Source organism: Hibiscus syriacus, unplaced genomic scaffold (assembly GCF_006381635.1).
Source record: "Hibiscus syriacus cultivar Baekdansim isolate YM2019G1 unplaced genomic scaffold, ASM638163v2 tig00116997_pilon, whole genome shotgun sequence".
NCBI lineage: Eukaryota > Viridiplantae > Streptophyta > Magnoliopsida > Malvales > Malvaceae > Hibiscus > Hibiscus syriacus.
Genome location: NW_024063513.1, coordinates 5,386,442 through 5,398,793, shown reverse-complemented (window position 1 = coordinate 5,398,793; position 12,352 = coordinate 5,386,442). Strand labels below are relative to the sequence as shown.

Here is a 12,352-nt window from a genome sequence, read left to right as displayed (position 1 = left end):
TTTTTGGTATAATCGTCAGTTGATCCCTGAGCTTTCTAGGGATATCGAATATGAAAACAAGTTTTACAGTATTTTCAAATTGGAGACTAAAATTAATTTAGGGATTTAGAGAAAAAAATTTAGTATTTTTAATTAGGGTTAAATTAGAGTATTACACTAATTTTCTATGAAGTATGAATTTTATTTTTAATTTTTTACATCTATTTATAATTTTAAATTTTTTTTTATATGTCGTACCCTTACCGTCCCCTCCCTACCTTTTAATTATCCGTATCAGTGCAACATAGAGTATAATTGCTCCTTTCTGAAATTTTGTTCATTACAATTCCTTGTTTGCAGCTTTCCGTATTGTTAAAAACCACTTGATGGTACGGAGAGTTGTTAGAGAGTCCTCTTCTTTTACGTGTGGTTGCTTTGTTCTCTGGATTTTATGGGAACTGAAACGTAACTCCATAAGAGTTTACTTGGGAGTGAAAACTAAGGGGAGAAGCAAGAATTGGGATACTTGATTATTTGTATTTCAACATCATGGGTGGTCAAGTGGTTTGAATAATAGAGAAATGAAGAAATAAATACATGAAAAAATAGACGAGGACAAGCAAAAAGGTTACCAGATGCAATGCCGCCCCCGGGTAAATTACAGCCGGTGGCCATGTTGGATACTACCCACGAGATTGCTATTTACATCCATAGGTTTCATAACCTTGATCTTTTCCAGCAAGGGTATGGTGGAATTCTTGTGTTTTCCAGTTTGTTTTGAATCCTGCACACCCTCATTCATATGTTCATTTGAGTGTTCAGATGGTATCGACTCAAGATTACAGTCAGATGGGACAATGAAGCATCTGCTTCTCTCGCGATGCCTTCCAGAGTCTTACAATATGAAGGTAAATTGTTGAAATTCTAGTGTTTTGTATTGAAACTGGTCCCTCTATAGACCTAAATAGGGACCTTGCAATTTACGAAAGAATTTTCCATGCTAGCTGATTGATTGGTCAAATGATTTTGATTCAGCTGAAGCAAACAAATTTAATTTCTTTTGATACTTAAATTATGACCAATCATTGAATTTCATCTTTGTTTAATGGTGAATGTATTTGGAACTATATGTTGGTTTCTCCTACTTGTTTTAAAGTTTGTTTATGCTCTCAAAGTATAATGTAACAAGTTTTCTCTAATAGCATTCCCCCCCCCACTAATTAAGACTAGAAAAATCTTGCAGCTCCAAACTTGGGTTGTGAGGGTGGTGGATATGGAGTATGGAAGATCGATGAAAAAGATAACAGTTTTGCAACGCAGCCTTTTCGAATCAAATATGCAAGACAGGATGTTCTTTTATTTACCATGGTTGCATTTGATTTACCTCTTAAGGAAAAAGAGGTAGGCAAAATCTCCTTGCTCATACCCACAGGCGCACGCATCATACTCCCTTTAGCCGGAGAGTAGAGCACATAAATTGCAGAGCTTACTCTATAAACCTGCATTATGTTAACTTATGGTAGTCTATGATAGGCTTTGATTCTTAGCTTCTTTCTTGCTAATAGATACTAAAATCTCTACTCCAACCATGTGGAAAAATAGAAATGACAGTGGATTTTCCTGAAAGTTGTGACTTTCACCAGTATTTTCTTCATTTGATTTTGATTTTGGACATGCATAGAAGCTTTTCTACTTAGATTGCTTTGGCTATTTGGTTTGCTAATATTTTCTTATATCCTATTATGGTGCTGATGTAGCATTATCTGACACTGACAGTGTCCTTCCTCATCAGCTGTCATTTTAAAGTTTGAGCTTTTATATGCTCCTCTGTTGGAAAAGGGGTAAGGTGACAAGTCATGTTTTCGTATTACTGCACAATTAAAATTTAAAGCTTTAGCCTCCGTTCTTTGTATCAGCGTTTCATTTCTGTTATTGTTTTGTTTGTTCAAGTTAAAAGATCCTATAATCAATCCGAATGCTCTGTATTCAGTTCTGAGTTTCAAGCTTCTCCAGATAGTAACCCCGCTTCCGTCCATGAATTTCGGATCCCTGCTAAAGCTCTTTTAGGACTGCATTCCTATTGCCCTGTTTATTTTGATACATTTCATGCTGTTCTTGTGGATGTAAGTGTTCACATCACTCTCCTAAAAGCTGGTTCTATCCAAGACTCAATGAATGTACCCAGGTTTGTCACAGATTCTAAAAATAGTGGTTCTTTGTCGAAATAAAGAAAGGGAAAGGGGAGGTTTTATTTATAAAGTTGTGCTCTATTGATATGTAGAACTAACTTGACCTGTTGAATTTTTTCAGTATTTCTTCTACAGCCACCGATGATGTTGCTGGTAAAACTATCGGCGGGTTGACTCGGGTTCGTTCTAAACATTGAATATTCATATACAACAACAACCCATACCTAATCACAACTTGGTCTATCTTTGCATCTGCTTGATTAAAGCTATACATTAAATATAAAGTTTTTCTTGAAATTAAAAAGCTATGCATTCAATATGTTTTATACTTTCTTTCTTTCTATCTTTTTTTTTTCTTTTTTTTGTTGGGGGTGGGGGGATGATTAAAACTTCTCCAGGATTTACTTGACCAATAGAGGAAAATCATCTTATTTCTTTAAAGCAGCTTCTTGTTTTCCACGATAATCAATATTTCTGATGGTCCGGTTATGTGATTGAGCAGGTGCTGAATCAAGCGGATCCTAGTGACCTGAAACTGGTCAGGCTTGTCAAGGCATTATTAGATGCTCGTGAAACCTTGATTGTAGAGCTACAAAAACTTGGCAATGCCATTAACCAAGCTGTTGATTTGATTAAATTTACATCCACAATGAATGATACAAGGTTTTTTGATTCATTTCTGCAAGCAGATCAGGTTGCTGCTGATAATGAAGTCTCCGAACAAGGCAAGCCACAAAATAGTCCTGAGGTCCTTGCTTTTTTTTTACCCAGCATCACAGTCTTATTCCTATTTTTTACCCTTTTTACGGTTTTATAGTTTTTATTATAGATTGAAGTTACAATCTCTTCCTCTCTTTTAACGGAAAATTAATGGTGAATCAGATTTTCAAAGTGATAAATTGCCCCAGAAATTATCCAAGGATGATTTAACCAGAATGTTTAATCTATATGGTGATCAGGTGTTATATTTATGGAGCACTTTTCTCACTTTCCACAGGTTAGCGTATAATTTTTATTTCCAGTTGTTGTTAGTCAACAATTTCTCCCGATATTGTAGGCTTGTTTTGCTCAGTATCCCTCTTATTAACACTTCATTGATCATTAAATCCCTAAATATGATTTGAACCCCTTGATACTGCTTTCATAGTATTGGTGCTTATTTTAGGTGTTGAAATTGCATTTCATTCCAGGGATAATAAAACAAGGATAATGGAATCCCTTCATGATGCATGGGCCAAGGATAGAAAAGCTGAATGGTCATTATGGATGGTTTACTCTATGGTTGAAATGCCTCATCATTATATGAACCGCAGTTTTAAGGAGACTACCCACCATGTTTTGCATAAGAGGGGTTCAAGTTTGTGGAAGTTATCTGATGATGTGAACACTTGTTTATGTATTCATTTGAGTAAATATGTTGCTCTTTGTTTACATACTCAGTTCTAATTTTGGGAAATTCATATTGTGAAATGCAGCCTGTGCATATGTAATGAAGGCTGACCTTCATCGACGGACTATTTCACAAATGAAGGTACACTATTTTATTTAATGGTTATAGTCCTAATTCCGGGTGTTTACTGAAGATTTTTGCACACAGATTAACAGTCGATCAATCCAAGACATGCAAATATTTGGAGATCCTTCGGCAATTCCCATTGCAATTGTAGAACGCGTTATGAATGCTCCTGGTCGTAGTATGAGTTATAACTCATACATGAATTATTTGGATGTTGTAGATTCAGTTGCCTCGAATTCTGATATTAGTTCTAAAGAAGGGAGAAAGCCGCCACGTGCAACTGCTGCAAAAAGAGGCCGTGATTTGAAGGTTGTTGTCTTTGTGCATGGATTTCAGGCAAGTTTCACTTTCCCATACTTGTTTTATTAGGTTGTATTTTTAATGCATATTACCATTAATAAGTTGAAAACGAGTACATTTATAGCAACTCCCTATGTAACTTTTTTGCTTCTCAAAGGCCGCATAGAACTATGGCTTCTAAAATTGAAGATATCAGTGTCTACCCATCATTTTAGTGTGCAAAGCTTACCCTTTCTTTTCCTTGTTAACTTTCAGCATGTTCGTATTAGAGATTTGTTGGTCAGTGAATTAATGTTTAAATCCAACTTGATATAATAGGGGCATCATCTGGACTTGCGGCTTGTTCGCAACCAATGGCTTTTAATAGATCCCAAAATCGAGTTTCTCATGTCAGAGGCAAATGAGGATAAAACATCTGGAGACTTCAGAGAAATGGGGCTGAGGCTGGCGCAGGAAGTGGTCCATTTTCTTAAAAAGAAAGTGGGTAAAGCTTCAAGATATGGACGATTAGGAGAGATCAAACTTAGCTTTGTCGGGCACTCCATTGGAAACATCATAATAAGAACAGCAATAGCAGGTAGATATGCTCTTGTCCGAAGCTTCGTTTTCCGTTTTACTACTATTTTGTAATGTCTACTCAATATATGCATTTCTTTCTGCAGATAATGTTATGAAACCTTACCGGAGATACCTTCATACATACCTATCTCTATCTGGTCCACACTTGGGAAATTTATACAGCTCAAATTCTTTATTCAATTCCGGGTTGTGGCTTTTGAAGAAGTTCAAAGGGACCCAATGCATCCATTGTTAGAGAAAAGTCAAAGAAAGGGGTTGAGGAGGGGCACCGAATTCCACCGAATTCGGTGTAATAAATGTTGTTTGAATTTTTGAAATGGGTTTATTACACTTTAGTCATTGAACTTTAGGGTATTTTCAAAGATTAGTCTCTAAGCTTCAACTATAAATATTCTATCTCATTTAGCTTCAAAATCATCCCAAAATCTTCCACTTCTCTCTCAAGTGTGTTTTGTAAACACCTGTAATTTTTTCTCTTTAGTAAAAGATCTGCAGCAGTCCGGAGACGTAAGCAAATTGGCTTAACTCCGTTATCAATTTTTCAGGTATTATTTTTTCCGCTTTTATTTTGTATTCTTACTAATCTGGCTATAGAGAAATTACTTGTTACTCGTTTATTTCCCAACAACTGGTAATCAGAGCTTTTGGTTGTGAATTTTGTCAATTTTTGCGAGGTTACTATTCATTACTGTTCACGTGAATAGTAAATTTCGTGAATAGGGAAATTTTGTCGGCGATACTAATTTGTCGACGGAGATGTTCTAATACACGGTGGTTCGCAAGAATTGTCAGAAACGATCCAAACGAATCCAGATTCGAGTGGGAGCGATGACTGCAGACGAAGGGAAGGTGAAAATTGAAAAGTTCGATGGTGCGGACTTTGGCTTTTGGAAGATGCAGATTGAAGATTTTTTGTACTAGAAAAATCTATATCAACCCCTCTCAGGAAAGCAACCAGAGGGCATGAAGAATGAAGACTGGGCTTTTCTCGATAGACAAACCCTCGGAGTTATCCGACTGACGTTATCCCGCAATGTTGCTTTTAACATAGCAAAGGAAAAGACCACGACGGGTCTTATGGCGGCTCTCTCCAGTATGTATGAGAAGCCATCAGCCTCAAACAAAGTTCATTTGATGAGGCGATTATTCAATTTGCGGATGGCGGAAGGGGCATCGGTGGCACAACACCTAAATGAACTCAACACAATCACAACCCAGTTGAGTTCCGTGGAAATTGAATTCGATGATGAAGTTCGAGCCTTAATTCTCTTATCATCTCTACCAGACAGTTGGAATACTACTGTTACAACAGTTAGCAGCTCGTCGAAAAATAGTAAATTAAAATTCGACGATGTTCGGGATCTGGTACTGAGCGAAGAAATTCGACGAAGAGAATCAGGTGAAGCATCAACCTCCTCAGCCTTGCACACGGAGTCCAGAGGGAGAACTTCAGAAAGAAATTCAAATCGTGGCAGATCGAAATCCAGACGGGGAAAATCAAGAACGAGAAAGAAAGATTTTACCTGTTATAATTGTGGCAAGAAGGGTCACTTTAAAATGGATTGTCGAGCACTGAAGAAAAATACCGGCGTACAGGAATCTGCAAACATGACAGAGGAGACAAGTGATGTCATGATTCTAAGCGTCAACAGTCCGATTAAATCATGGATCTTGGATTCAGGGGCATCTTTCCACTCCACCACATACCGAGAAATCATTGAGAACTATGCCAGTGGTGATTTTGGGAAGGTTCATCTAGCTGATGATGAAACCTTGAAGATCGTCGGAAGAGGAGACATCCGACTAAAGTTGCCAAACCAGACCACCTGGACGTTGAAAGGTGTGAGACATATTCCTGGTCTCAAAAGAAATTTGATTTCTGTTGGACAACTTGATGGAGAAGGATATAGCACAACTTTTTCAGACTGTGAATAGAAGATTACTAAAAGAGCACTCGTCATTGCTCGTAGTAAGAAAACTGGTACTCTCTATGTAACCTCAAATTTAGAGAATATCATTGCAGCCGCAGATGCTGATGAAAAATCAAACCTATGGCACCAAAGGCTTGGTCACATGAGCGAGAAAGGGATGAAGGCACTTTTGTCAAAAGGGAAGCTGTCGGATCTAAAGAATGTAGATGTCGGACTATGTGAGGATTGCATCTTTGGCAAACAAAAGAAAGTCAACTTTGCAAAGATTGGTAAGACACCCAAGGCTGAAAAGTTAAAGTTGGCTCATACTGATGTATGGGAACCATCTCCAGTTCCATCTCTTGCAGGCTCACTATATTATGTCACCTTCATCGATGATTCTACAAGGAAGGTGTGAGTTTATTTTCTGAAGAAGAAATCAGAAGTCTTTGATACCTTCAGAAAATGGAAGGCCATGGTGGAAAATGTGACTGGTCTGAAAGTTAAGCAGTTGAGGTCTGACAATGGAGGAGAGTACAGAAATAGGAGATTCAAAGACTTCTGCGCAAATAATGGGATCAAGATGGAGACAACAGTTCCCATGACACCGCAGCAGAATGGCGTAGCAGAGCGCATGAACAGAACTATGAATGAACGTGCTAGAAGCATGAGGATACATGCCGGATTGCCCAAATTTCTATGGGCTGAAGTTATCAACACTGCAGCTTACCTGATCAACTGTGGGCCCTCAGTTCCTTTGGATGACAGAATACCAGAGGAAGTTTGGAGCAAGAAAGAAATAAATCTTTCACACTTATAAGTGTTTGGTTGTATTTCTTATGTACACATAGACTCTGCTGAAAGAAGTAAACTTGATGCTAAGTCCAACAAATGTGCCTTTGTTGATTACGGCGGTGATGAGTTCGGTTACCGGTTTTGGGACTATGAAAATCAAAAGATCATCAGAAGCAGAGATGTCATTTTCAATGAGAATGTGATGTACAAAGACAGGTCAACTGTAGAATGAAGCAGCTCCAATACCAAAGCTGAAACAAAGGAATTTGCTTAGTTCGAGGAGATTTCTGGAAATGATGTTCAGATCAGTCCTGAAGCAGTTCAAGAAGAATCAGGCACACCGGAACTAAGATGCTCTTCCAGAATTCCTAAACCAACCCAACGGTATTCTCCTTCTTTGCACTACTTGTTGCTGACTGACAATGGTGAACCATAGTGCTATGATGAAGCAATGTAAGTGGAGGATTCAGTCAAGTGGGAGTCTTCCATGAAAGATGAGATGGACTCGCTTATGTCAAATCAGACATGGGAATTAGCTGAATTACCACCAGGTAAGAAAGCGCTCCATAACAAGTGGATCTACAGGATCAAAGAAGAGCATGATGGGAGCAAACGCTACAAAGCAAGATTGGTTGTCAAAGGCTTTCAGCAAAAAGAATGTATTGACTACAATGAAATTTTCTCTCCAGTCGTAAAACTGTCTACAATCAGACTGGTGTTGAAAATTGTAGCTGCAGAGAATTTACATCTTGAGCAGTTAGATATAAAGACATCTTTCCTTCATGGTGATTTGGAGGAAGATATCTATATGAGGCAACCAGAATGCTTCATAGAAGCATGCAAGAAAAACCTGGTATGCAGGTTGAAGAAGAGCTTGTATGGTTTAAAACAAGCTCCTAGACAGTGGTACAAGAAGTTCGATAGCTTCATGAGTAGCAGTGGTTTTACCAGATGCCAAGCAGATCATTGTTGTTACATCAAGAGGTTCGACAATAGCTTCATTATTTTATTATTGTATGTTGATGACATGCTCGTTGTAGGCTCAGACATGCAAGAGATTATAAACTTAAAGCAAAAATTGTCGAAGCAGTTTGCTATGAAGGATCTGGGCTCTGCAAAGCAGATTCTTGGGATGAGGATCAAGAGAGACACAAAGTCGGGGACTTTGATGTTATCACAGGCTGAGTACATCAACAAAGTACTCTCCAGGTTCAACATGCAAGATGCTAAACCAGTAAGTAAACCTTTAGGTGTTCATTTCAGACTCTCCAAAGAACAGTCACCAAAGACGGAGGAAGAACGTGCACACATGGTGAAGGTGTCGTACGCCTTAGCAATTGGAAGTCTGATGTATGCCATGGTTTGTACCAGACCAGATATTGCTCATGCAGTGGGAGCTGTTAGCAGGTACATGAATAATCCGGGCAAAGTACACTGGGAAGTAGTCAAATGGATCCTCAGATATCTGCGGGGTACCACAAATAAAGCACTTTGTTTCAAAGGTGGAGATACGATACTGACAGGCTATGTAGATGTTGACTTAGCCGTAAATGTTGACATCAGAAGGAGCACTACAGAGTATGTCTATACTCTAGGAGGTACTGCAGTAAGTTGGGTTTCTCAACTACAAAATATAGTTGCTCTCTCCACAACTGAAGCAGAATATGTCGCTGTTACGGAAGCCAGCAAGGAGATAGTTTGGCTCCAAAGTTTCTTGGAAGAGTTAGGCAAGAAACAAGAAAACAATGTCTTGTATTATGATAGTCAAAGTGTTATCCATCTAGCAAAGAATCCGTCTTTTCATTCCAGAACGAAGCACATACAATTGCGATATCACTTTATCCGGTCTCTTCTGGAAGATGGGATTTTGAAACTTGAAAAGATTAGTGGAGCTCAAAATCCGGCAGACATGTTGACAAAGACGGTGACCACGGACAAACTGAAGTTGTGTTCAGCTTCAGTTGGTATGCTAGAATAATAAGACCAGAAATATTGCTGCATTGAGGTATGAAGACAGATTAAAATCAGTCTTCAAGTGGGAGATTGTTAGAGAAAAGTCAAAGAAATGGGCTGAGGAGGGAGCACTGAATTCGGTGCAATAAATATTGTTTGAATTTTTGAAATGGGTTTATTACACTTTAGTCATTGGACTTTAGGGTATTTTCAAAGATTAGTCCCTAAGCTTCAACTATAAATACCCTATCTCATTTAGCTTCAAAATCATCCCAAAATCTTCCACTTCTCTCTCAAGTGTGTTTTGTAAACACTTGTAATTTTTTCTCTTTAGTAAAAGATCTACAGCAGTCCAGAGACGTAAGCCAATTGGCTGAACTCCGTTATCAATTTTTCCGCTTTTATTTCGTATTCTCACTAATCTGGCTATAGGGAAATTACTTGTTACTTGTTTATTTCTCAACATCCATCAGCTCACTTTCACCGATGACCCCAATATCCATAACACTTTTTTCTACAAACTTTGTAAGGTATTGAGATCAAAGTCAGGATTATTGTTTTTTAAGCTCTGAAGTTCTAAAATTGTTGTTCTGCTTCTTTCAGCAAAAAACTCTGGAAAATTTCAAGAATATAATCCTCTTCTCTTCACCCCATGTATTCCATATCTCTTCTAATAATTGTATACCTTGAAGGTTTATTTCATGTTGTATGTTTTAAGGTCGTTGAGAGATGGTTTGTCTCTCAGGATGGTTATGTCCCGTATCATTCGGCCAGGATCGAGTCATGCCGGGCAGCATCAACGGACTACTCAAAAAAGGGAAAAGCATTTTTGGAAATGTTGAACGCCTACATGGACCAGACACGAGCTTCTACGATTGAAGATCGGGTGTTCATGCGGTCATTTCCAAATATATTTAAATAATTATTACGGTCAGTCCATGATTTCTGTTGTTCCACCTTATGAATCCCCGGTCTCCAGATTGGTAGCCAAAATGCATAGCCAGTGATCTTGGTTTCTGGTTTTCGAGCATCACGGTGAAAAAAGAGCAACATTGGCATACGTTTTTTGGTGTATAGGTTGGTATCTAGAAATTGTTTTAACATAATATGTTATACAAGTCATCAATACACAATATTATGTAAATATAACAAAAAAATGATTTTGTTGATTGAGCTTTTAACATCTGTAATGAGAAGGGCTTGTATAATAACTTTTCACATATTTGAGAATTGGTTAATACATCGAGTCTGTATCGAATTGGGTATCAAATCGATATCAACTGTAAATGACCGGGTTGAATATACATACCTGGAACGACTGTATCTCTATTTAGCTGGGTTTTCTTTTAGTTAATCCTTGTATATGATTGTTGTTGGCTAATGGTTCAGCATATTTCACATTAAATTGGCTAATTATCATAGTTAGCAGCGGTCTTGCGTATGAGTTTTTCTTCATTTTATCAAAATAAATAGTATAAAAATTAAAATTTATCGCAATTTATTTGTTTTTAATTATCTATCTATATATATATATATATAGTAATAATAAATTTATTATAAATATTATCCTGAATTACAATTCATAAATAGTATAAAATTTATGATTTTTTTAACATTTTTAATATATTATATATTTAAAATTTGATTCGATGTACTTTAAAATCTTTTAAACATTATTATAAACAGTATACTACACAAGTGACCACTTAACTACTATCTCTTTTCATTTTGGTCACCGATATTTCAATTTCATAAATCAGACTATCAATTATTTAAATGGTTCAATCAAGCCACCTATTGTTAAAATTTAATAGAGAAAATGACGCATCAGTTAAAATTTTTAATATAATTATGCATTTGGTCTTTATTATTTACACAAGATATCAATTTGATCCTAATTTTATTTAAATTTAATAAAATTAATACTCTAATCAAATTGTGATACATGTTAATCTCGAATTAGATGATTAAATTTAGTTTCCTCTAATAAGAAGGTGAAACGTTCTGATTACAAGAAAACAAATAAATTAAGCTTCGCATTTGAAGGAATTTGTACCTGGGGCGGCTGGGAATCCAGGCAAATTGGCAGCCACTTAGCCAAGTGTGTTGGATGGTTTATACTTTAGAACATATCTTATATATTTGTATACTAATGTTCAAATTTAATTAAAAGTTCATAATATTTTATACATCTTAACTTAAATTCATATCCTAGTTTTAAAAAATATATTTTTTATTTAACTTAGTAATTATATTTTATTTTTATTTTAACTTAAAAATATATTTTGTTCTTACCTTAACTTCAAAAATATATTTTGTTTTTGTTTTAAGTTAAAATATATTTTTTAAACTTAAATTTAAAACATATTTTATCTTTACTTTAATTTTAAAATATATTTTATTTTTATCTTAGCTTTAAAAATATATTTTATTCTTTTATTAAATTAAAAATGTATTTTTATTATACAACAACAATAAAACCCTATTCCCATATGTAATAGGGTAAGGGGAGGTAGGTTAGTAGGCTGCCCCCAACACCAGGTTGAGAGCAACTTCTGTGGAAGACCTCCGACAATTCAGAAAATTAAAAAATACAAATTAAATACAATGCATGTATAAATAAATAAATAAATAAATAGTTGAACAGTCTTCATATGCAGACATTCATATGCGCGTCTGTAATGGGAAGTAATCCCTGTAAATAAACTCTGCCTAAAAATCTTTGCATATAGACAGAAAACGTAAGTCCTGTATTAATTTAAAAAGAGAAAACATGATGAGAAAGATACACGCATGTCAGCGCTAGCAAGCTACGATAAGGAATAAAGTCAAACTGGATTAAAACCTAAACTAAGGCAATGGAAATTACAACAAAGACAATTAAAAAGAAGACAAAGATGCTACACCCTATGACTGTTGACCCATACTACTCGGCTACCCTGGTTTTAAGTCTCCATACTTTCCTATCAGAGGTCATGTCCTCAGTAAGGAATAAATCCTTCAAATCATATCTCAAAAAGTCTACCCACTTCTTCCTTGGTCGTCCTCTCCTTCTGGCACTGTCGACTGAAATCGACTCTACCCTCCTGACCGCATTCGACTGTTGTCGCCTAAGGACATGCCCAAACCAC

The 12,352-nt window shown here is 36.5% G+C and overlaps 1 pseudogene; it reads left to right on the top strand.

Moving 5' to 3' along the window:
* The first annotated feature begins 456 nt into the window (after positions 1-456).
* On the top strand, positions 457-10,304 carry LOC120194499 (annotated as a pseudogene).
* The last annotated feature ends 2,048 nt before the right edge of the window (positions 10,305-12,352 follow it).